General features: G+C 36.5%; 1 protein-coding gene and 1 pseudogene across 4 annotated transcripts in view; both read right to left on the bottom strand.

The window, feature by feature from the left end:
- The window catches only part of PDE4B (phosphodiesterase 4B), a 480,594-nt gene that overhangs the window by 393,637 nt on the left and 60,654 nt on the right, over nt 1–26,303 (bottom strand). The window lies entirely within an intron of this gene.
- LOC308501499 (aldehyde dehydrogenase, mitochondrial-like) overlaps nt 24,977–26,303 on the bottom strand; it is a 60,471-nt pseudogene continuing 59,144 nt past the window's right edge. Inside the window, exon 3 of the transcript in view lies at nt 24,977–26,142. The product of the transcript in view is annotated as an aldehyde dehydrogenase, mitochondrial-like (transcript). The remainder of the gene's footprint in view (nt 26,143–26,303) is intronic.

Consider the following 26,303-nt stretch of genomic DNA (forward strand, 5'->3'; position numbering starts at 1 on the left):
ACAGATCTGTCCTTGCTTGCCTTTCAGCCTCCATTCCTATGTGGGCTTCCCCTTGTCTTCCCACATCACCGTCCCCTGTAGCCAAACTGCATGTAGGCCATCCTTGCCTCAGGATTTTTCTTACACTGTAATACTTTCTCAGTTTTGCCTAGCTAAGTCATTCCTCAGCCTTCAGCTTGCACGTCATTTCTTCAGAAAAGCCTTTACTGACTTACCCTAATTGTCACAAGGTCCTATCACATCATTACTTTTATTCTTATTCAGAGAATTCATCATAACTCCATATTTATTAGGAAGAATGCATAGTTTTGAACCTCTCAGAAGCTCATAGTGAATATTGTTAGATACTTAATTCTCTGTGCCAAATGATATTTACAGAAAAATGTTTGAATGGATACAATAGATATGCTCAATGCCTCTCCCTGAATGTACTAAAAGTGTGAGAATCCAAAGACAGCAGACAGGTGGGGGAAAGAGATAGAACCGGAATGTCTGGTAAACTATAAATGTCAGCTCACAAATAACCAATATTGACAGAATACATAGTCTTACTCTTTTTTAAAACATTTTCCATTAGTTTCAGGTGCACAAAACAATGTAATAGTTAGACATTTATCATTTATATCCTTCACACTGTGACAACCCCCCTCCCCCCATCCACTACCCCTCTGACATCGCATACAGCCATTACATAATCTTACTCCTATAAGGGGATATAATTGCTTTGTGGTAGACACTATTCTGTAGTCCCTATATAGTCTCATGTAATCCTCAGAATTATGTTTGTCTCCATTTTACAAGTGAGAATTTTGAAGCATAGAAAGGGTAACTAACTCATCCAAGTTTACTCATCTAGGAAAGAACAGAGACAGGATTCACCCGGGCACTGTGCCTGCAGACCTCATGCAATTAACTATTATCCTCCATTGTCTCTTGGAAGCAGCAAATGAGCATTATTTATCTGGGAAGAAGCAGCAAGTGAGAATGGGTTAGGGCCAAGATACAGAGGAAAATTAGGAATAAAAGTGGGACTTCAGGACAAGAAAGGAATCAGTTTTGTGTGTTTTTTAAGTAATGAAACAAAAAGGAGATAAGATTCTGTTGTTTGCAGAACATATGGAATCTATAAAAAGCTACTCTTTTATGTAATCTCATATAAATTACATTAAATCGGGAAACTTAGATTATGTGTATAAAACAACTCTAAAACATAACTAAAAAGGCATAATTTGCCTCTGCTTTCTCTTATGCTTGAGCAAAAACTGACAAGTAGTTTCTTCTTCTAAATTAAGTCTTTGCTACAATATCTAAAATTATTTTAAGTCAATACAGAAGACTCTTGATATTCATTCACAAGTGCTGTGTTCCTAGGATTTTTTAAATTGTCACCCATGTAATGTTTTTTAAACATGTTTCATGGGACATGTGGGAGACACGTAAGACTTTGGTCAAAGTCTCCTTTTTAGGATTAAAGACCCCAGACACTCATCAACTTAAAATTTTTCCTTTCTTCAGAAGAAGAGTGAAATAACAAAGTAGAGTAGCTCGTTATTGTTTTAAGCAAGTAAGCACACAAAATTTCCGTGTGCTCTTTTCTCAGAAATACAAATACCACGTCATTACAGACTTCCTATGATGAAGATCCTAAAAATGTGAGGAATCTTCCCAGGAAATCAAATGAACTAATGACATGATATTTACTGGTTTAAGTGAATTAGATATTAATTCTACCAATGATTATTGCCTATTTAGAAGCAGACATTCAACTTTGGGTCAGTTTGTCCCAGCCCTACTAGAAGTGTGGGGATCTGTATCTAGGTGGAAATATTTTTAAAAAGAAAACGAAAAGAAAAAAAAAGAGAAGAAAAAGAAAGAAATCTCAAAAGCATAAGGATGAAACTAACGTGGTAATGCTGTGTAATATTGTTTTGATAGGGCATAATGGAACATAGGGCAACATTTTTGATTAGTCTTTATATTCAGAAACTGTAATTTCCTTGCTTACTTTTAAAGATACAAAAGTAGAATTTGAAAAGCACCTAATACATGTACGGGATGAGAGAATGAAAGGAGCAGAACTTAAAGGACAAAGAGGCTTGGGAGCCATAAAAATCTCAATTTTTATCTATTTTACATTCTGAAGCTGTAAGATTTTATTTAACAAGCGGTTCCACCACTTAAAAATGAAATGCTTGAAAACCACTGTAGTATTGCCTATAATACCCCAATAAAATGCCATAGAGCAGAGTTTTTCAAACTTTATTTATTTAGGCACCAACTTAAATACCAACTTTTGCCATATGGGATTCCCTCAATTTACAGATGTCATAAAGAGACCTGAAAAAGTTGACTTGACATTCACCTAATGAAAGGCATAACTAGGACTAAAAGTCCACAAACCTGTATTTGGTCCCCAGTTTGCTCCACTTCAGTGCCTATATTTGCCTATAAATGAAAGGATTTCGTTTTGTTTTGTTTTGCTTTCAGTAAATGCTTATTTATAAATTGGAGAGCATGCTAAAACACACATATAAAAAGACTTCCGCACCAAGCAACTCACTTATGAATTCATATACTCATGTACTCAGGCATTCATTCATGCATTCGTGCATTCATGTGTACAACAACTATTTACTGAGCACTACTAAGGGTCACGTGCTGAATAGGCACCAAAAATACACAGGTGAAAAGACATGACTTCTATCCTCAAGGATTCGACAGTCTAAGTAGACTAGTAGAATAGGAATTGACCATTGATACAACAAATTACATTATAGAGGCTCTTGCAAGGTGTAGCAGTAACATACAGGAAATGTGTACATAACTGTGCATAGGAAGACCAAGAAAGGATTCAGAGAAAGTACAACGGAAACGTGCTCTTATAGGATAAGTAACATTTCATCAGCAAGATGAAGGAGAGTAGTTAATTTCCAAACAAAACAAGACTTCCTCTCTCTGATCTTTAGCTACTAATAAGAGGCCAATTAGTGACCATAGAATCTGTAATAAGTCATTTGATCCTCCTCCTAATCTTGTGTTTCTCTTGGTGAAAAACAATTATTTGTTGTATATATTCCTGCTACGGTTACAAGCATATATGATCGATATTTTTTAAATGTTAAAATATTGCACGCTTTAGGATGAAGGAAGCAGTAATAGTTCTGGTATTAGTGACAGGCAATTTGCAGTTTCTCCAATATAAACTATATTTAATGCAAACCAGTTACATAAAGGAAAGCTCTCGGAAATTGGATTCAGAAAACTCAACGTTGAGATTCTAACTCTGTCCCATATTAATTGTGGTGCGTTTAGCAATTTACTTGACCTCTCTGAGACTCTTGTTCTTATTTATGAAAACATGCACAGTGCCTCCTATCTCACAGAGTTACTGTGAGGACTGAATAAAACAGTGAGTAGTGCCTGGCAGGGTCTTGTATGTGTGGAACGGTCCTCATTAAATGGTTTGCTAATCACAAGCCCATCAAAACATTTCAGTTAAGCTTTATCTCTTCAGCTCACCACAAAGATGCCCTTTTAATCTCCTTCCTTTTAGAAAAACACAACTGAAATAAGACGACCTTATATAACTCTCCTTTAGAGACATTTATGCCTGAATTTTCTTATTTACCAAGAGAACATAACAACTGCTTCCCTGGAAAAAGAGTCTGCAGGGATCTGGACAGGAGGTCAAGATGAATTTGTCAAGGTAAATATTACAATCATGAGACAAAGATATAATGTCTGAAATGACATTAATCCCAAATTGCTTAGACTGTAATCCATTCATGATGATTACAGGAAATAGCAAACACTGATAAATTATTATCCAACCGTGAATATAATATAGAACACTCTCCCTTAGTAGTTAATGAAACAGAAGCAATATCTATTTCTCTGTTTTATCGTATAGCTAAATAACATCATCAAAATCACAAAAAGCCTTTTGGCCTCACCTCTGCTTTATAGACTGTCACTATAAATAGATCATTGCCCTAATGACAGCCAATCTAGATCAAACAGTTTAATATTTTAATATTTTTTCTACTGCCTGTGTTGTAGAAATTTTATATATATAACTTTATATATAATTTATAATTTATATTTACAATTTATATTTATAATTTTATATATATAATTTTATATATATATATATATATATATATAGAGAGAGAGAGAGAGAGAGAGAGAGAGAGAGAGAGGAAAAAAATGCAGATCAATTTTTTTGTAAAATTACTAACAGACTTCAAACACAGAATGCAAAGGTTACACAGTCTTCCTATTCACCTCTCAGGTGATTTGAGGTAGTATTTTTATTTTTCTTTGTTTATCTTTGCCTAGTTATAATGAAACAACTACCATTATCATTTGGTAAGCATAATAAATCTAAGACTATATTGAGTCATCCTGGATAGAGTGAAAATTACCTTCATAGTCCACACTTTCTGTTAGTTCTCCTGTTTCATTATCATCTGGTCATGTTTTTTAAGCGCTTGACAGAGAATGCGGCAATGGCCTCAAGCCTAAATGTTAGAAGACATTCATTCATTTATTTAAAGAAATAAATAGTATAGATCTCTTTGACAGGCACTGCTAACAACAGAAGACACCCAGTTTGCCTGCCAAAGAGCTCAGGCTAGGACACTCAATGTTGAATAGTCTGTAATGAGCATCATTCATTACATAGGGAAGAAACACATCAAAGGGATTGAGAAGCATGAATAAGAGGGTCATAGATTAACACCAGAGCATGGTTTTGAAGGATGAATAATCTCACCAGAGGAAAATAGCTGGAAAAATAATCCTGTTGGAGGAAACATCACAGAGACGGCATTCAACATTATGCTTGGTGAATTATATCTAATTTGTATGACTCTGAAGGACGTACAGCAGTGGAAAACACAATTAGAAAGATGTGTAGGGGACAGAGCATGTTGACATTGCAATGTAATGCTTAATGATATGGACTTTATTTCATATATAATGGAGGTAGGGGGAGTTTTTGAAGAATTAGAAGCAGGAGATCAAAATGTTTAGCTCTGTACTAGAGGAAATGTATTCGTGTGGCAACAAGAAATTTGAAGGCAGTAGGATTTTGAAAGGATTGTAAGAAGACCAAAAGCTTTTATCAAAAAAAAAAAGAAGAAGAAGAAGAAAATAAGGAGACAGTAAATAGTGACAGAAATCAAGGGTGGAAGAAGCTTTAAGGAGGAGGCACAATACACATGGTCTTATGACACAGAAGGTCAGGCAAGACAATGACTGAGAAGCGATTATTAAACAGAGAAATTAGATGGTCGTTAGCCAGCTTTGAAAACAAGAGCCTCCAGAAAGTGACAGAGAAGGAAGCTTGCTTTGAGGGGGCTACAGGATGAAATCACCATCTTTAGAGGCCGTAAGTACTAAAAAGGTTAGAATGTATCCCCATGTGGGGTTCAAAATAAAAACAACACTGCAGAGCCAATTTAGGTTAGCAGAGAAGAAATACGGTTTAAAATCAATCATTCATACACCCAACCCAATGACAAAAGAGAATTTGTTTTTTCCCTGGAACAAAATCCTGATCGATTCCACCTTCATACAAAAACCTCCAACAAATAACTGGCCAAGAAGTTCTCACTTCACTCAAAGATATATGAGAATCAAAAAGAAAAGAACACAGATCTATGCCAATAAGGAAGGGAGGGAGGGAGAGAGGGATAAATAAATAGAAGATAAATAACACAACTAGAAAAATATCATGAGACCAGATAATTTTAAACAAGCACGTTGCTATTACATTGTGTGTGTGTGTGTGTGTGTGTGTGTGTGTGTGTGTGTGTGTGAGAGAGAGAGAGAGAGAGAGAGAGAGAGAGAAAGAGAGAGAGAGAGAGAGAGAGGGTCTTTGTAAAATAAGACCATAGAAGGGACACAACTACAAGAACAGTACTTAATACTTGGTAGTGGACACTCAGTAAATAACTCTCAAATGAATGACTATTGTAAAACAACAAAAGAAGCTAAATCATGAATATATGAATCGGCAGAGCTTAGTAAAGAAGTAAAAGAACATGGTAAAATCAACCCAGAATTAAAGGCCAAATTGGAAGCAGCAAAAGGGAGAACTGACAATGTTAGAAACATTAGGGCACAGATTTACATAAAGCAAGCAAAGTAAATTAGAAATGAACAAAGAGTTTTAAAGAATTAGAGAAATAGAGATAAGGAAAAAAGGCAACACATAATTAGTATCCCTGAAAAAGGAACCAAAACAACGAAAAAGGCATTAATATATAAGGCAAATATCTAAAGGTATAATTTAATTTTCCAGAAATAAAAGAACACTGAAGAAGAATGAAAGGACATCATGTAATCCAGGAAAGTGGCACCTAACAATGATATCTTAGTAAAGTTGAAAATTCAAAACTGAAAAAAGAGTCCTTTCAGATTCCAGTAAAGAAACTAAGACAGTAATAATTTTGTAAACAAGCATTTCTATCACTACGTGTATTTCTGAACTTCATATATATGCAGTCATATGGTAGGTTTATTTTGTGCAGCTTAATGTCACTGAGTTCCATGTGTTTTGTCACATCTATCAGTGCTTCCTTCTCTTTTTATATTGCTGAGAAGTATTCCATTTTATAAACGTATCATAATTTGTTTATCCTTTCTCCTACTGATAGAGAATTAAGTTGTTAACATTTGGGGTATTATGACTATAACTGCTAAATGAGTGTTGTACAAGATTTTGAGTGTTCGTATATGTCTATTTCTCTTAGGAATTACTTAAGAGTAAATTCATGAATATAGTCACAGAGTATGTTTAAATTTAAAAGAAATTGGTAAACAGTTTTCCACAGTGATTTTAATATTTTGTATGCCAACTGCAATATATGAGAATTCTAGTAGCTGCAAATTCTCACCAGCGTTTGGTAGTGTCAGTTTTTTGTTGTTGTTTTTTTAATTTAGACATTTTACAAGGTCTGAAATGATATCAAATTATAGTTTTAATTTGCATTTTCCTGATAATAGTAATGTTGAATAGCTTGTCATGTACTATTGGCCTTGCGGTGTACCCCATCTTTTACGAAGCATCTGGTCAACTACATTGACCACTTTAAATCAAGTTGTTTGTATTTGTATTTTAATTGTTAACTTTTGTAGGTGTTCCTTAATGTTGACACAAGTTCTTTGTTAGATATATTTCCTCCAGTCTGTGGCTTGACAATTCAGTTTACTAAAAGTGGTTTTTAGTGAGAAATTTTTAATATTAGTAAAGTCAAATTTTCAAAATTTTTTTATGTGTATATATGTATTTAGATTCTAAGATCTTTGCCTATCCAAAGGGCACAAAGAACTTTTCCTAGTTGTTCTTCTAGAAGTTTTACAATCTTATCCTTTGTGTTAACTACTATGATCCATATGAAATTAATGGTTGTGTGTGGTGAGAGACAGGGCCGACGGTCATGTCCTAATATGTATCCAGCTGTTCAAATGCCATTTTAAAAATCAGCATTCTTGAAATCAAAACAACATACTGTATTAAAATTCACCAACTTTCAGTTGACTAATGTAATATCACCACAATATACAATATTTCTATGACCCCAAAAAAGTTCTTTCTTGCCCATCTGTAATAAATCTCTTCTCCCACAACTAACTCCTGGTACCCATCGATCTGCTCCTTGTCACCGTAATTTTGCCTTTTCTAGACTTTAATATGAATAAAATAATATAGCATGTAGTCTTTCATGGATGGCTTCTTTTATTCAGCATAATGCTTTTGAGACTAATCAATGTTGTCACATGTACCAATAGTTTCATTGTTTTTCCTGAGTGGTGTTCCATGGAATTGATCCATTAACCAGTTAATAATATTTGGGTTGTTTGGGGGTTTTGGTTACAATGAACAAAGCGGTAGTGAACACTCAAGTATAATAGAATATTTGTATGAACATAGGTTTTTATTTACCTTGGGTAAATACCTAGGATGGGGATAGTTGAGTCATTTGGTAAGTATACGAGTAAGTGTTCATTACATTGCATTTTGTGTACAAACTACATTTATCATATTATTGTTTACTACTTATTAGTTTGTTTTCAATGGATGCTTTTTTAATTTATGAAAATTGTTTGAGTATAATGAGATAGAATGAAATAAATCATATTTTCTGCATGAAAATTAACTAAAATTTTTTTTCATTTAAGACTTTTTACTAATCAGGATTTTAAAGAATACATTCAAATACCTAAGCAAGGAACAGGTATATTCTGTATCCCATCATAATGATATTAAGTAGCTTATTTGTGAGATGGCTGCCCTGTAAGAGTCCATTTTAAACCCAATGTTTTATTAATTGTGTGATACTTAATTCCTAGTCTAAGTTACAATTTTATACATTTATTATTGGGAGTTGTTTTTATTCATTGTTGTTTACTTCAGGAAATATATTTTACTTTTCAACACTATATTATTTATTCAACTACCTACAATTTCACTCCTAAATACTGTCTGAGGGGTGCATTTGAACTAATGAAATGGAGGTAGCATAGGTTGGCAAAGTCTACATGAAATTTAGCTCTATAGAAAAGAAGCTAAGGCAATAACATCTAGAGAAAAACAAACAACAAACAATGAATAAAATACTTTGCTGTTGTTTTGTGTAGGAGTGGACTTGAATAAGTCTATTTGTTAAAAGGGAAGGGCTGATACAGAAAGAGAGATTGAAGGCAAAAGGATAATTGATGGACTACAGGAGTTGAAATCTACAGCATAGATAGACAATTAGCCTCAGACAGAAGCATGCACTGGGGTTAGGGTGGGTGCAGATGCACATATATTTCTAAATGGACAGAGAGATTAAGTGAACAGAGTTTATATCCAATATCCACAATTTTCTTTTACAAACTGGGAGCTAGAGGCATCATGCCATTACAGACTTAGTAATTGAGGAAAGGCATAAAAAGGTTTTTGGGTATGTTTTGTGTGGTGATTCCCTTTGATGGTAAAACAAGATCCTAACCTATTTAAAAACCATCATTCAACTTAAAATAGTAGCCCACTTAGGGTTGCCCCTGTCAAAATGTTTAAGTCAGATGCTCTTCAATTACATACTATCAATATTATCATGTCTATGTTTGGTAGGTTGGAAACAAAAGACCTTAGTTCTAGTACGTTTTAATTACTATGGTCTTAAGCAAGGCAGATAATTCCACAAGCCTCAGTTTCCTCACCAGTGAAATAAAGGGACTGTGGAAGATAATTTCTATTCCTTTCCAGCTCTAGAATTTTATGATTCTATGGCTTTGCTAGGTTTGAAAAGGCAAGGGAGCAAAATTTGGGGAATTGCTCTTATAAGAGTTTCTCTTGTATCAAAGCATAAGTAGATAAATTGAAATTAAAAAACAAGACACCTACAGATGAGACTTAACAATATAGCTTTACTTGTGAAAAGGACAATTATAAAGAAGGTTATCAGATCACAGATGACATCATGGATAATCCATCAGAGGCTGTATCCAATTCTATTCAAGACTCCTAGAACCACTGACCTCTGAAAGGCACATTTCATTTTCTACAATGAGAAGGGAAAATGCTACGTTCTTTTAAATCATGATCAAAACAATCTACATAGATGCCAACTACTGTTAGTACACTTCACCCTAAAAATTCTGCCATGACTTCCATCAAATGAAAAATCATTTCAGTCTTATAGCCATTAAAACGCTGAAATATCACACAAATGATGTAACTCAGACTAATTGAATTGATGTAAATCTATTCAACATTTTCTTATGTAACTCACACCTACATTACTGAAACAAGAAAGGCATGTTGTGTAACAATGAGCTTGACCAGACATGATAGGCTAGTACCTTTACTGGGACAGACACACAGAAGATGATACATTAAAGAAGTATAATTATACTACATCTTATAAGGTCTGTGATAACTGTCATTACCAAGGAAGAAAGAGTGACTAACTCTTTAGACAATATATGTTTCCATCAGCTGATAATTACTTACCTTAATTTAACAAATACTGATTATTCAAAATGATAAAGGATTGGATGTCGATTAGATAACCTCTCACCTTTAGCACATGGTATAAGTGCATGGACAAAACCTGAATGGTAAATGAATTAATTAATTAAAAATGAAAGACACAAGTTCCAGGCTCAAGAAGCCTTTAGTAATATATCAAAGTTAACAAAATTAGGAACATCTTCCACAAATAACTTCAAATAATAACAATAAGCATTTACTAGGCATTACTATTCTAAGTACATTATCTCCTTCAGTTTTCACATTTCCATCAAGTAGTAGTGTAATCATCCTTGCTTTTATAGATGAAGAAACTAATGACTTGTCCCAGATCACAGAGCTAATAAGAAAGGTTGGGACAAAAATCCAGGCAGCCTGACTCCAGAGCAAATGCTACTAACCACTGCATAAACTGCTTCATCTCAATCCCTTGGTTGTTGTTAAATGTGTGTGTGTGTGTGTGTGTGTGTGTGTGTGTGTGTGTGTGTGTGTTTCAATTAAACATGCAGGACTGCAGCCTTCACTTGGAAAATAGATGCAAATATCCCATACTACTGTGTTTCCCCAAAAATAAGACCTAGCCAGACAATCAGCTCTAATGTGTCTTTTGGTGCAAAAATTAATATAAGGCCTAGTATTATTTTATGTTATATTATATTATATTGTATTGTATTGCATTGTATTGTACTGTACTGTAGTGTACTGTACTATACTATACTATATTATATTATACCCGGTTTTATATTATAGTAAAATAAGACCGGGTCTTTTATTAATATTTGCTCCAAAAGACACATTAGAGTTGATTGTCCAGCTAGGTCTTATTTCGGGGAAACATGGTATGTCCCTTCAAGATGTTGGCATAGGGCCGGCCCAGTGGCTCAGGAGGTTGGAGCTCCATGCTCCTAACTCCGAAGGCTGTCGGTTCGATTCCCACATAGGCCAGTGGAACCACAACGTTGCCAGTTCAATTCCTAGAGTCCTGCAAGGGATGGTGGGCAGCGACCCCTGCAACTAAGATTGAACATGGCACCTTGAGCTGAGCTGCCGCTGAGCTCCCAGATGGCTCAGTTGGTTGGAGCGCGTCCTCTGGGCTGCGCCCCCTGCAACTAGCAATGGCAACTGGACCAGGACCTGAGCTGCGCCCTCCACAACTAAGATTGAAAGGACAACTTGACTTGGGGGAAAAAAAGGGTCTGGAAGTACACACTGTTCCCCTAAAGTCCTATTCCCCTCCCCCAATAAAATCTTTAAAAAAAAAAAAGATGTTGGCATACACTTATTTCTTTTGCTTGTCCATGCTCCTCCATGTATCCAAATTCTTTAGAATCAGCTTAAACGCCATCTCGCTCATGGGATTCTATGTTTCACTCAAATCTAATTAAGTAGATTTCAATTATTCTTTCATTGATCGACCTCATTTTGTCTCTAAAAGTAGAGTGAAACTACACTGAGACTGAAAACATGTATATTTTAATCTGTCACAATACCTAGTTTGTTAATTGATTAAGTTGGTTTGGATAATCAACTTACCAGAGTAAGAAAAGCAATACTGAGACTAAGTATATTTGTATCTGCTGTGGTGTCTAATTTATCTGCTGATTAAACTTCAAATTTTAGATTTTAACTGTATTAAAATAGACATATAACTTTATGTACTCAACAACATATTCACACATGTAGTCATATAAGAGCAGACACAGAAATGGTCTTTCCACGAAAATGCAAACCAATATAACGTAAATGAATTATCTTTACATTTTTAAGTTTCATTTAAGTAGAAGAATTTAAACTGAATTTGAAAAACAAGCAAAGATGACATTGGATTTTGGCTGACAGGTGAAAACCAAATTCACCCAGCTTTAAATGACAGAATTCCCCAAGTCATGATAAGATTTGCAGTTCCAGGGTCCGGCCCGGTGGCTCAGGCAGTTGGAGCTGCGTGCTCCTAACTCCAAAATCTGCCAGTTGGATTCCCACATATGCCAGTGGGCTCTCAACCACAAGGTTGCCGGTTGGACAACTCGACTCCCACAAGGGTTGGTGGGCTGTGCCCCCTGCAACTAACAACGGCAATCGGACCTGGAGCTGAGCTGTGCCCTTCACAACTAAGACTGAAAGGACAACAACTTGACTTGGAAAAAAGTCCTGGAAGTACACACCGTTCCCCAATAAAGTCCTGTTCCCCTTCCCCAATAATAAAAAAAAAGAATGATTTGCAGTTCCAGCAATTCTAAACTCCTCATACTCTCAATGGTACAAACAGAAGTTTTTTCATGCATGGGTTACCTATTTAAGTTGGAGAAAGTTAAACTTTATAACTAATGAGCTTTCCAAATTAATAGCTATTCAGCTTCGGCACGATTCAGTTTGGGAGCAGGCTTAACCTTTGGTAGGATTATGAATGCAGTAGAGGCTTGCAATAGAAAGGAATCTGCACTACATTTGTTGTTCCTAGCAGCGTTACGTACTCTGTAGCTTTGTAGCTTTTCCATGAGGACGTCTACTGAACACAATGACCCCAAAGCAAAGGAAACTTCTGAAGACATGAACAGTACATCCCATGATGCTAATCAATGCGTCTATCCTAGGACGCCCCCACTAAAGCAGCAGCCACAGAGTGAGGCCTGCCAGAGTGCGCTAGGAAGACTGCCCCCATCTCTCCTCTGCCAGCACTCAGGCAGATGCCAACTTCTCTGGCACCTCATTAAAAGGACAAATATTTTCATCAGCAGCATGTGCCTTCCTTGGCTTCAATTCTAAACCTACTTGATAGTATGGAGCATTTTAGTTTTTGCAAACATTTATGATTTCACTTCATTTCATATTTTTTAGCAATTAGCTTTGAGTTACCCATAGTAAAAATACTGAAGTGTTAAAGTAAAGGAATTAGAATAGAATGTGCATATCATTTTATAGTGCTTTACAAAGCACTTTACATAAGAGTCTCATCTAATGCTCTTAACCCCATAAGGTATATAATGACTAGTCCCATTTTGCAGATGAGTAAATATGGCTCAGAAAAGACAAATGGTTTGCCCAAGGTCAGATGTCTAACAATGTGGTTCAAATTAAGATCTCAATTCCAAGTTCAGTGTTCTTTCCACTCTTACAGCCTAAATTGAAATTAGTTTATTTGTATCTTATCATTTTGATCTTCAATATTCCCTATGAAAATTCAAACACTCCTATTATCTGATGCAATGTTAGATTATTTTTCTTGTGAATTCTTTTGACAAATATTACCTGTTTGTATATATACAAACCATGTGAGCATATATAAAATAATAAAAATTTCATTCATCATTCTTCTGTGAGCTAATACTTTTACATACACATAGTTTTTCAAATAGTTACCATCAAGAAGAAAATATAATTCAAAATCCTTTGTTTAACCTACCCTTACATTACAAACCCTTCTCTGTGTGGCTATTCAATATAATAGTTGTTATTGACAGAATACTATCCATTGTACCTTCACCATAATTTATTTAACCATTTGCACATTATCGGATATTGAGATTATATCCAGGATTTTATTAGAGACTATGCTGCTAAGAAGAAAAAAATCCCTACACTTCTAAGAAAAGACTGATTTTTCAGTAGTACTAAGTAGCTACCCAGCTGTGTTGAAACTTATTTAATTGGTCAATGACAACTTATCTCAATAAACAGGTTTCTGAAAGTCAGCCAATCAATGACACCTCAGGGTTCTTTCTGTAAGTCAGCCAATTGGAAACAACCTCACTTCCTTGACCATACTTTTGAAAGTCAGCCAGTCAGCATCAGACACACACTGGTAACCATGCTTCTACAACCAAGGATCAACCAATCACTGAACAGAACCATGTTGTTTTAGGCCCCCAAATACCGAAACTCCATGCTTCCCTGAATCTTACAAAATCAGATTTGTGCTTTGCTCAGAAAGGCCCATGCCTAAAAAACAAAGCTCTCCCTTGCTTAAAAAGTAAGAAATTCAGTCTTTTTTTCAGATATTGAGTGGTAGTCTCTTCTTTCAACAAAAATGATAACTTGTGCATATAGAGTTGTTCTTCCTTTGAATTGTTTAAGAACAAATTCTCAGTAAAGTGATTATTAGGCCAAAGTGCATAGTGATATAAAATATCATGCAATGCTATTTTTCTCAAGAGTTATTTTGATTAGCAATGCCATCAGCAGTGTATAAATATGTTAATCCTTACAACTTCAACAATATTGCATGCTGTTACATTTTAAAATGTTTGCTGACTTAGTAGACATAAATTGGTAGTTTAGAGTTGCTTTAATTAGTATTTTCAGATCATTTTCAAGAGCACAGATTGACATAAGAGAAAAAGAGACCCTAACTGATCTCAGGAAAAGGAACTGGGAAGATACAGAAACAAAGCTATGCCCATTGTGGGTCCTATTGATAATTACAGGCAAAAGAAAATGATTAGCCTTGACAAGAATTAGCCTATACACATGCTTTTAAAGAATGTTGTAAACTGGCCTCTCTGTGAAGCAGATGCTGAGGCTGAGACCAGCAATCCAGATCATAATTAGGGAGCACTCTTAGGATTCTCATTTGTGGAAACGAGGCCGAGGAAGCAGGTCTGGCAGGGTGGCACCTGAGCTTCAGGACAGTCTCAACAAAGGTCTCAAACAACCCTGTGGCTATCCCAAATTGGGCCCAAAGGACCAAGCCCTTTATACCCCACATTGATCGGTCATTGGATGCAGGCTGCTCTGGGAAGGGGACAGGACTTTGGTGAGTGCAACAGACTGAGGACAATTCCCGAGAGAGCTGACAGCCATTCCTCAGTTCTGAAGGAGTGTTCAGCCCAGCATCCAGAGCGCAAATGGAGAAGAATCGAAGGGTTTAATTTAAGAGCATTTAATCGTACAAAGGACATTGTAAGAGGAATAGGCAGGGTTAAGGAAACTGGCAAAAAATGGTGAAGCACCCAAGCACTAGCAACAGTGGGGAACTGTGATCACCCCTGGGTCTGAAGGAACAAAGGAAGGGGACAGTACTCTGAAATTTGCTAAAAGCTGAAGTCAAGCATGAGGGGTTACCCAACAGAAACTAAGGGAATATAGCCTCTGCCAAAACTATGGTGTTTCAAATTTTGGGGAGAGACGGAGGGAGGGAAGGAGGGAAAGAGGGCGCGAAGAAGAGGGATAACAAATACCTCAAGTCTATTCACCTGCCCTCTCTTCTTCCACTGCCTCCCATAAGCCAGAATCAAGGGGAACCCCAAGAGCGAGGGAGTACCTGTAGTACACTCCCTGAGCTAGCCTCCCAGAGCACAGAGAAGAGCAGAGAATGGATGTGGAGATGCAAACAGAATGACCAGCACAGGTAGGAAAATATTTTGCTACTCAAAAGATTTACATTGTACTGACGGCCACCTACTCAGGCCTGGCCTGCTTCACTTTTGTCTGAATTCCGAGCTCTCACTAGTCACAAGTCAGCAGAGGTCTTCACCGTGGCTGACATCACTGGAAACTCTTTCTGTCCAGGTACTAAAGGGAAGCTAAAACAGCACAGCTTGAATTATTGTCCATGTTATTTCGTCCCCGACCAGACCTCAAATCTAGCCAGTAAACGTACAAAAAGTAAACAGTCATATGCCTCACCTTCGCATGTCTTGCAGTGATCAGGAGGCATATGAATATTTGGGGAAGCAGAAATACTAACGATTTGCAGAAGGCAAGCACACTGCCTTTTCCCTTATGTAATTCCATTTCAGAGTCCTTATATAAAGCAAGGAAGATATGCAGACCTAAAAATAACATTAACGTTGTGCAGGTCTAAGAAGGAATGAGAACAGAAAGAAGATGGCTACAACTAATCTTCAGTAATCTAGGGAGTAAATAGTACTTAAACTTGGCTAGGAATCGATACTCTTCAATGTTTAAGTGACCTTGAGCTAAAGGGCAATTGACCATTCTCGTTCCACTTTCTTTCATGTCCCTTGTATCCTAGCTATAAAGGCCTACTCATTGTACCTGATAAACAAATCTTTCAATGCTTTTATTCACGCTTTTCCTGTGCCTGAATGCTTACCTAACTGCATTTCAGACAGTCTCCTACTTCTTTCAAAATCCAGTTCAAATCACATTCTTTCTCTGTAGCTTTTCACACTCTGCTTCCTCTGATTCAAATTAAATCTTTTCTCAATCTCTCTTCTATAATACTCTTCATACATATTAACTTTATATTATTTATGTTTACACGTTATTTATTAGTGAACTTATATCTTTTCCTACTAAGATGTTTATTTTATATATCTTTGAATCGCATTCATGTAGCAGTTACTTAACATTTGTTAAATGAATGACCCAGTAAAATTTCATATGGAACCTTGGAAATACCAGGAGAAAAAAACAGCATACACCTGCGCCTGCTACATGGTAGGTATGGGTTAGCTCTGGGCCTGGGTTCCACTCTTTACCTGTCCCCTGGTTTTGTCTGTGTTTCAGGGGTATTGAACTTTGAATTCTGCATTTCCTAAGAAGCCTTGACAGAGGTTTCTGGCTGGGTTCAGCCAACAGAAACACTGATGGGAGATTGGAGGGCAAGAGGAAGGGAGAAACCAGGGTATCACCTTTCTGTGGCTCTGTTTATTTATTTCTAAAATAGGAACAATAACACTTATCTCATCAAGTATATGTGAAGGTAAGTGTGTAAAGAATACAGATACATACTCCTTGGCAAATAATAACTCCTCATCAAATTAGATATTCTCCTTATTTAAGTATTTTCTAAAAATTTTCATATTGACTTTGTAATATTTGAAAACTTCTTTGCTAATTGCATTCACTTGAAAATGCTACACAGAAACACACTTTCAGGCTATCATTCCCAACCATGAAAATATTTCAAATTGTATGAATACAGATAGCAATGATTAATAATTCTACATATGTACAACGTGTCATAAATTATAGAAATGTATTAATCAACAGCTTTAAGATCATATATTTTGGGAGTCCTGACCACCAATAATTTAAATAATTTACTGATGAGGAACCTGAAGAATTTGGCCTGTGCACTGACACTAATGAAAACAGATTTAGTAGTAAATAAAATAATAAATATAAACCTAACAAAATCTTACACACATGTGTGTATGTATGTATGCACATGTAATATATATGTATCTATTAATATTTGTTTTAATTAGTGGACAAAACAATAAATCCCACTGTGTGCTGTGATATCCATAAGCTTTATGATTCTAAACGACAGATACTGACAAGTTCTTAGACACCATGTTTTAAATAAATTTTTGCAAAGACTGAGAGCACTAAAATACCAAAAAAGTGTTTGTGATTTTAAAATAAACATACTGTGTATGTACTTGTTAATGGGGAAATCCAGAATAAAAGTGATAATAAAATAATTATAAGTGATTCTCATTGAAGACGTAGGTTTAGGATATATAATAAACTTTTCATCTACATCATTCTTTAAATACTAAGGAATTCCCCTTCGGTGATGGAAGGAGAAGTGACTCTGGATGGTGAACACACGATGGGATTTATAGATGATGTAATACAGAATTGTACACCTGAAATCTATGTAACTTTACTAACAATTGTCACCCCAATAAACTTTAATTAAAAAAAATACTAAGAAATTCATCCTCCCCCTCCACAGTATATCAATTCTTAACTAATTTGTATATGAAAATAAATGAACTGCATTAGAAGGAAGATTAGAGTATACTATAAAGAAAAAATGAACTTACAAAGAATATCCTTAAATAACCTATGAAGGAGAAAAATAATCAGAATTTGGCAAAAATCTCTAGTTTCATTTATGAAGAATCACACCAAGCCCCAGCACATATATGTAAATCTCAGAGCTTCTATAAAATACTGGTTTTAGACATTGATCTGATGGAAAAAAATCTTGATAACAAAAGAGAATAGTTCATTTTCATATATTCCATTAAAAGAGTTCTTTTATATTAAATGCCTAACTAAGTCCCCAGAAATTTAAATGTATTTTACATATTTCAAAAAGAACAATTTAGGAAAGTTTTGTGATGATTATCATACTAATTGCTTTCATACAACATAGTTAATTTTAGAAGATAAATGCCTTAAACTAATCATTTAAAAACTGAGGGGTTTTTGTTGTGTTTTTTTGCATCTTATCCCACACTTTATAATTCACACATCACATTCTACCATATTAATCTTCTTTTTTTTTCCCTTAATGCCTAGGAAATCTCAGTGATCCCTACCTCATCCATCTCAATCTTTGTGCCTGGTTTTCTGGGACACGAATGCCAACCTTTCTGCCCAGTCATCTTTGCTTCCTCCAACACTGCTGATCTAATTATCTCAGCCTCCTGAGTTCTATGTCTTTCTCCTGCCATCTCCTTGTCCCTTTGAAGAGGAACACCACACACACACACACACACACACACACACACACACACACACAACTTCAAAGCCCAGCAGAAACCCCTGCCTTCCTTGCCAGCACGCAAAGGACGTCCCTCTCTGAACTGTGGGTGCATTTCACTTGCCTCTGCACAACCCATCCAGAGCCCAGCATTTTCTACTGGGAATGGTTCTTTTCCCACCTCCCTTCCTGGAATGTGAGCTCCGAAAGAGCAGGGGCTTGTTACGATAGCACCAGGACTTGGCATAGTGAGTGGCACAGAGTAGGCCCTCCATAAATATTTTTGAATAGATATGAAGACTTGGATCCAGATACCAGCTCTGCAGGAGATTGAGCAAACTATTTAATTTGCAAAGACCTCAAGTTGTCTTATCTATAAAGTGGAAAAAATAATACCACCTGTGTTCCTTCCTCAAGAGGATGTTGTCAATATTGCATGAGATGATATACGCAAAAGAATTTTCTTCACTTGAAATGTGCTACATGAGTGCTTTTATTATAGTTTTTTATATCCCAACACAATGGTTAATATACAGTACTTGGCACGTAGTGCTTTGCATACAGTAAGGATTCAATGAAGCATGCTGATAGACTGAAGATGGAAAAAAAATCCACATCCCTCATCACTGCCGTTCTGTCTCCTTATTTGAAAATTGTGATGGCTAAATAGCTTTTATCTCTTCTTTAAATAAGTGAACTGAGATTTACTTCACCAATCTATTCATTGAGTGCTGAGGATTACAAGGCTGCTATGCTTCAGAATTGTTAGTAAGTCTTTGATCTCAGTACTACGTAAGGAACACTTAAACACTTAAACACTTAAACAGTAAGGAACACCACTGTTCTTTATTTACTTTCCATTCTCATGGTGAACCCAGAGTCAGCTGAAACACTGGCCTTACTGAGAGTATCGGCTCATGATTACATTTTAAGGACTGTATATTATTCGAGGCGAAAATTTGTCTCTCCACTGTGTTTGTTATTTGTCATTAATTGTGAACATTTATTCAACAGATTGCACATAAAATTTCATTACTCATAAACATAACCATTATTTCATTACTCATGAACAATCATTTTTCTGAAAGTGATTTCAAAGTCCTAAATAATTTGGTGTGTAGGTGGAATTTTTTAAATTACATTTTCTAAAATATGACTAAATCTGGTACTTATAAATATTAAAAAACAAACATGAATTTGATCAACAAAAAGGAAAAATTGGATAACTTATACAATATATGTACAGATTTTTCCCATGAAATTAATCATGAGCAAAACAGTAACCCTTAAGAAAACAATTTTTAACTTCACCTACACTTTTTTTAAGCATGTTAAAGCATCTTATTCTTAGTATAACACTAATGTTTTCAAAAGAATGTTTACAAAAGAATCATATCCACACACACACAAAAAAAAAAAAACCACTCCATATTCTGTTGTATGAAGGAGTGAAAAGTCATATTCAGAGCTTAGACAAAGTTGATTAATATATTAAACAGATCTCTAGAGATAGAATTTCAGATGTTATATTTCTCGGCAAGTTTTATTACAGCGTTTTTAGTGATACTTATTATGGAACTGTCACACAATTCAGCCATCTGACAGGCACAATGAGAGAGGCAGAAGGGGTAGTGTACAGAATGTCTGATCAGATGATGGAAGACTGTGTGTCAACTTGTGCCTGAGTATCAACACTTTGGTCAAAGTGTAGTTCCTTTTTTATACCTGGTAACTAGTTAGAAATAAAAATAAAGCACAAATTCTAATGAGCTATGTGCCAGGCATTATGCCAACTGTTTTATGTCAATCCTAACAGTAAGACTGTGAAACAATTTTCTATTCTCATTTTATAGATAAGGAAACAGAGGCTTTAAGAAGTTAAATAACTTGACCTGGGTCCCAAAGCTAGAAAGGGATCTAACACTAGAACTAGAACTTCCATGGTCAACTACCATGCTGCACATTAGTTAGCAGTTAAACTAGAGGACCAGTTCAGATTAGAGAAGAAAGAACTGTGTTTCACTAGGGAACAAATTATAACTGGGAAAATTTAATAACTTAACTCTCCCCTGCAAGCCCTGGTCCAGCACCCCAGGTCTAGGACCAAGTTTGACTTTAGTTCTGAGGAGATTTAAAACATACTCACAACAGATCAAATTAGCCTGCCATTTGAAGAGTTCTGACTCTAGGTCTCACCCTAAGAGCCAAGCCTCTATCCTTTCCTTAGCAGCAAATCTCTATCTTGAACTCCAATTCTGGTACTAGGTCCCTGTTATTGCCCCCTGGTTCTGGGTCAAAATATTTAGCCAGGATCTTAAAATTGATCATGTTCCAGGGCTGCAGTGCTGCCCTTGGACATGAGGCTGTCATGGGATGGCCCTTCTTCTAATTTTGGCATCTCTAACTTGATAGGTCCAACTCTCCTGACCCAGATACTGTCTTTCTTATGTACCTGGCTTTTAGACCATTAAAATTACCTATACCTGGACCTAACTAGGTTGTTACATGTTGCTCTCTATCTCTATGCTCTCTGATAATTTTTCATGGCTATAAATTAAACAAGAATTGGCTTAGTCAAACCCATATGGTGACAGTAAGATAGTTGTATTATTGCTGGTTAACTTACTTGAATGGTCTGATCTACATAGAAAAAATGAAAATGTAGTCTCACTCCTCTCACTTAAGATTTTCATTATTAGTAATTTGAAATATGAATTAGTGCATTATAACTACTTTGCTGATTTTCTTGTTAGTGTCAAAGACTTACTAAGGAGTGCTATCTAAGCAATCAGATGGAAATGCTTTTGATTTTTAAAATTATACCCGAAATACCCTCTGGATGATTTTTATGTGTTCTAAGTATAAAGTAAAATTTTAACCCCCTATTCTTTATAATATTAGTTTAGTTTTTTTGTTTGTTTGTTTTTTTGTTTTTGGCTAGTGGCAAGGAAGGTGAAGTAGTTGGTAGAAGATGACTGAGAAATAATATCCTTTTGATAAAATAACTTGGTGTTCAATAAGCAATAGAATGTGCTCTTGTGAGCATTCTAGGACATGATTTGAAGACAAAATAACATCTAAGAGAATGAATATGTTGGTTCTGGAGACATGGTTAGGATATGCAAACATTTTACAAATTTCTTGGCCTAGCTCTGAAATGTATCCAGCTTGGAGAAAAATATAAATGCATAATGAATCAATCCTCTTGGGAAATAATTTTCTCTGTCTCCCTGGTAAAAATTTCTTGGATATTTTAAATCTTTGCATGATACTGTAACAATGGAGAAAGTAAGTCAGCATTGAATGGAAAAAATATCAAGTCTAAAATTAATCTTATGACACATGTGAGCTGTCTTGGTTCTCCAATCCTTCCCAAAATCATATTCATATTTTCATTGTTTCTAATAAAAACAGTCAAAGTTATGGAGATAACTAAAGGCTCTACTTGCCTTTATAGGAACATTTCCATGAGATGACCAAAAAAATCATGACTTATAAGTTAAAAATAACTGGAATTTTTTCTTTCATACTAGAAGACACAAAAAAAGACATTTTAAAAAATATGATAAAGGCAAGTGTGGCTCTATTACAGTACTTTGGTGACTAAAACTCAACACAAATAAATTAACACAAACATCACGTCAGAAATTATAAGGAGTGGACTTTAGTCAGTTATTAACAAATATGCACAAACAATGAAGCCTCCCTCTCAGAAAAACAGGGTGAAGTTCCAATACTCTTGGATGTAATTTCTTGTCATTGGGAAACTGACAACTGTTACTTAATTTCACAATAATTAGTTACAATCACCGGTTCACAAATTCTTTCTGTGAAATTCTGTAAGCTCCTGCACTCTTTGTACCTAACAGACACACACACACACATACACCCCTTGCTGTTTCACCCTTTCAGAAATGTTACAACATTAGTTCACAATCACAAAACTTTAAACTTTAAATAATTACATTTATTTATCTCAAATTTCTGAGGATAGGGCATATGCCAAGAATCAGATGGTTTCCCATTTCCCATTCTACTACCTGGATGAGATCTGCGAAAGTCTGCCCCTATTTTTCCACCCGCCATCCCTGACTCAGATTATCTGTATTCCACATATTGTCTCTTTGATGGATTGGTGCCTGTTCACTTGCTGAATCAGTGCCTAGTAAAGGTCCTGTCACATAGTAGGTTCTTGATAAATATTTGTTCAGTGAATGAATAAATAAATGAGTGCTCTATGGCCAACCTCAGCTACTTGGAAGAGGGAGCAACAATGGAAGGAAAATGTTATCCCAACTCTGTGTATCATCCTTTGAAACCCAGCCTCATTTTCACACTTTGTGAAGCCCTCCCTTAGCCACCAGGCAATGTTGTTCAAAACTGTCTCTCTTCCTTATACATTCTTGTCCCATCACAGTGTTTAACAATCCTTGTTTTCCACTGGAGAGCAGGGTTCTCAGAGCCTGAAACATAGTGGGAAGCGCCCCTGCTGTTCAGTGAATGGGAGATGATGATAGAAATGCCTGTACTTCATCAGAGGCAGCAGCAATCAGTGACTTGTCTGACTGATAGAATTAGCATGGGCCACAGGGAATCTAGGAAGCCATCTGGAACCTTAAGAATTAGAAAGTTTCTATGAAGTAGAGGTCATTAATGTCCAATTCAGCACTGAAGACAAGAGGCTGAGTACTAAGAATAGAACAGGGGAGCAAGAACCATGTTTTACATATTCACCCCTTTGTCTCCAGGACCCAGCCCTGAATCAGACATTTGTTAACCATTCGTTAAACTCATTTATTGAATGACCACCAAGCGAGTGAACTGATGACTTTTATAATACCAATGTCAGTGGAATTTGCAATATCAGAGTCAGTGGAGAAATAAAGGTATTCTTATAAGGAACATATGGTGAAGCAAAGTATACATTCTCCCTTCCCACTATGCCTAGAAAACCAATAGGTATCTGTTAGTTGACAGATTGACATCTGTTCCTTTCTGAAGTACGTCTCTCTGATTTGAAAAAAGGCACTGACCACTCTAAACAACAATATAGGCCACAGAGAACAGTTCCTAAGTAGAGAGGATAACAAATCTGATTTATGATTTAGTTTAGTGTTTCCCAAGCATTCATAGAGTATAAGAAATTATAATATCAGTATATTATATTAAGACTAAAAAAACAAGACCACTTACAGCTGGAAGCTGAAAGTTCTAGTCCAGGAAATTACATGTCAGACAGACCTTTTTAAGTAAAACACAAATATATTACAAAGTTAAAAAGAAAGTATGTTACACTTATCTTCTCTTGCCCATTGCTAGGTAGCCATAATATTTGAACAGAACTGGAATCATTTTTACTAGATGTTCAGGATTTTGAAATCTGCTTTGGCCTTCCTTTGCTTTATAGTATGGAAAACACTTTCTCAAAAGTCTTATAGCCCACCCTCTGGTCCTGATATCCTCATTTAAACATCCTTTTGTTCCCTTAATTGATTTTTTAAAAAAAAGTTTATTAAAGGAAATTTCAAACATATTCTACGCTAGAGAGAGAATAGTATAATGAACCTCAATCACCCAGTTTCAAAAATTAATTCATGATCGATCTGTTTTCATCTGTACCTCACTTTATTTTCTCTCCTTTAGGCATTATATTATTTTATCTATAAATATTTTATTACATAGCTGCAAAAGTTAGAGATTCTTTTAAAAATGAGCACAATACTATTATCACATCTTAAAAAAATTATAGTTTATAATTCCTTAATGTAATCAAACACTCAGTTATATTCATATTGTCTTTTAATTTTTATACTTTTTAAATCAAGATCCTAATATAATCTATACATTCCCAAATGGCTAATATGTTAATATGTCTCTGAAGTCCCTTTATTCTTTTTTATTCTTTCAGTTATTTCTTAAATGTGTCATTTCTTCAGCAGGATTTCTTCCCTCAGACCAGAATATGCTGACTACATTTTTGTAGTGGGGTTGAACGTTTTCCTGTGCTGTTCTTTCAGGAATAGGTAGTCACATCTAGAGCTTGTTATGATGTAGGTGTTATTGTTGGTGGTGGTTCTACTTGACCTGATCACATTTTGGAATTCATACTTCATTAGCTAGTTTGTTTGTTGTTTTCTTTGAAGAGCAGCACTGTTTTTAATGCGTTTTAGTCCAGAATACAAAGCGAGGTGCTGGCTGTGGCCTCAATGTTAGTGCAATAGGAAACAATGGCTTTTTCTTCCACTATCAGGGCAAGTAACAAACATGTATCGGATGGACAGGATGAGACATTAGAATCTGTTTTTGAAAAATCACCCTGAACGCTGGTAACATTATTGAAGTTTCAAACACTTCCCGTATTCCCTTCCCCAACCCCACCCTACAGGAAATCAAATTCTGGGACCATCTTGATCCAAGAGATGTAGTGGCAGAATTTCTCTTTTGAGACTTTTCGAGTGCAAGGGTCCTTTTTCTTGGTTTTGCTGCTGCTGCTGCTGCTGTTGTTGAGCTTTGCTACACTGGATAAGTCAGGAAGCTGGTGTGGTTCTTCAGGAGTTCTTCTGAGGAACTTTGTGACTGTTTTCACTTCAGCGTATGCCTGCAGACCATACTCTCCCAGCTCCGGGCCACTCCCAGACATCTAGTAGCCACCAAATGGCGACTGGGCCCCAAACATGTCATAGCAGTTGACCCACACAGTAGCAGCCTGGAGTGCTTGCGACAGATAAGTCCTTTGTGAAGACAGCTGTGGGCAGCCAGTAGTTGGAATTGTTGGCTTTCCCAACGACTTCTTCTATGGTCTTAAACTTCAGGATCAGCATCACTGGCCCAAATATCTCCTCCTTTGCGATGGTCATACCGTCTTGCACATCCCCAAACACAGTGGGATGGCTGAAGTAGCCACGGTGAGCAGCCACCCCTCCACCACACAGCAGCTTCACCCCATCCTCCTTCCCAGATTTGATATTGCCAAGGACCTTCTTGAACTGAGTGTCGTCCACCTGTGGCCTCTGCTTGGTCCAAGGGGTTCCCAATCACCCGAGACTTGGCCAGGGTGATGCTCCGCTCCACCCTAAACTCGGTGTAAACATCCTCCTGCACAAAGATCTAGGAGCCAGCACAGCAGCACTGGCTCTGTGTGAAGAACAGAGCAAAGTGGGCCTGCTCCATGGCCCAATGCATATCAGCATCTGACACGATGATGCTGAGGCTCTTTCCCTCCAGCTCCAGGGTCGCTCTCTTGAGGTTACTGTTCCCCGCAGCAACCTGGATTTGGTGGTCAACCTCAGTGGAGCCTGTGAAGGCCACTTTGTCCACATCCTTTTGGGAGGTAATGGCAGCCCCAGCGGTGGGACCAAATCCAGAAACAATATTGACCACACTGGGGGCGGGCGTGAGGGAGTGGAGCCAGCCTCCTTAATCAGGTTGGCCACCTAGAGGATGGTGAGTGGAGTCTGCTCAGCCACCTTCATCACAACCACATTTCCAGTCGCCAAGGCTGGGCCCAGTTTCCATGCTTGCATCAAGAGCAGGAAGTTCCACGGGATGATCTGCCCACACAACCCCACTGGTTCATGGCCGGTGGAACTGAAGAAGTCCCCATTGATGGCAATGTTTTTCCCATGGTACTTATCCACCCAGCCGGCATAGTAACTGACACATCTGAGGACAAGTCCAAATCCACCAGGTAGGAGATGACGAAGGGCTTGCCACCCTGTTTCCCCGAAAATAAGACCTAGCCAGACAATCAGCTCTAATGCATCTTTTGGAGCAAAAGTTAATATAAGACCCAGTCTTACGTTATATTATATTATATAAGACCCAGTATTATATTACATTATATTATACTATACTATATTACGTTATACTATATTA

This window comes from Rhinolophus hipposideros (genome assembly GCF_964194185.1).
Source record: "Rhinolophus hipposideros genome assembly, chromosome: 8".
NCBI classification, from domain to species: Eukaryota; Metazoa; Chordata; class Mammalia; order Chiroptera; family Rhinolophidae; genus Rhinolophus; species Rhinolophus hipposideros.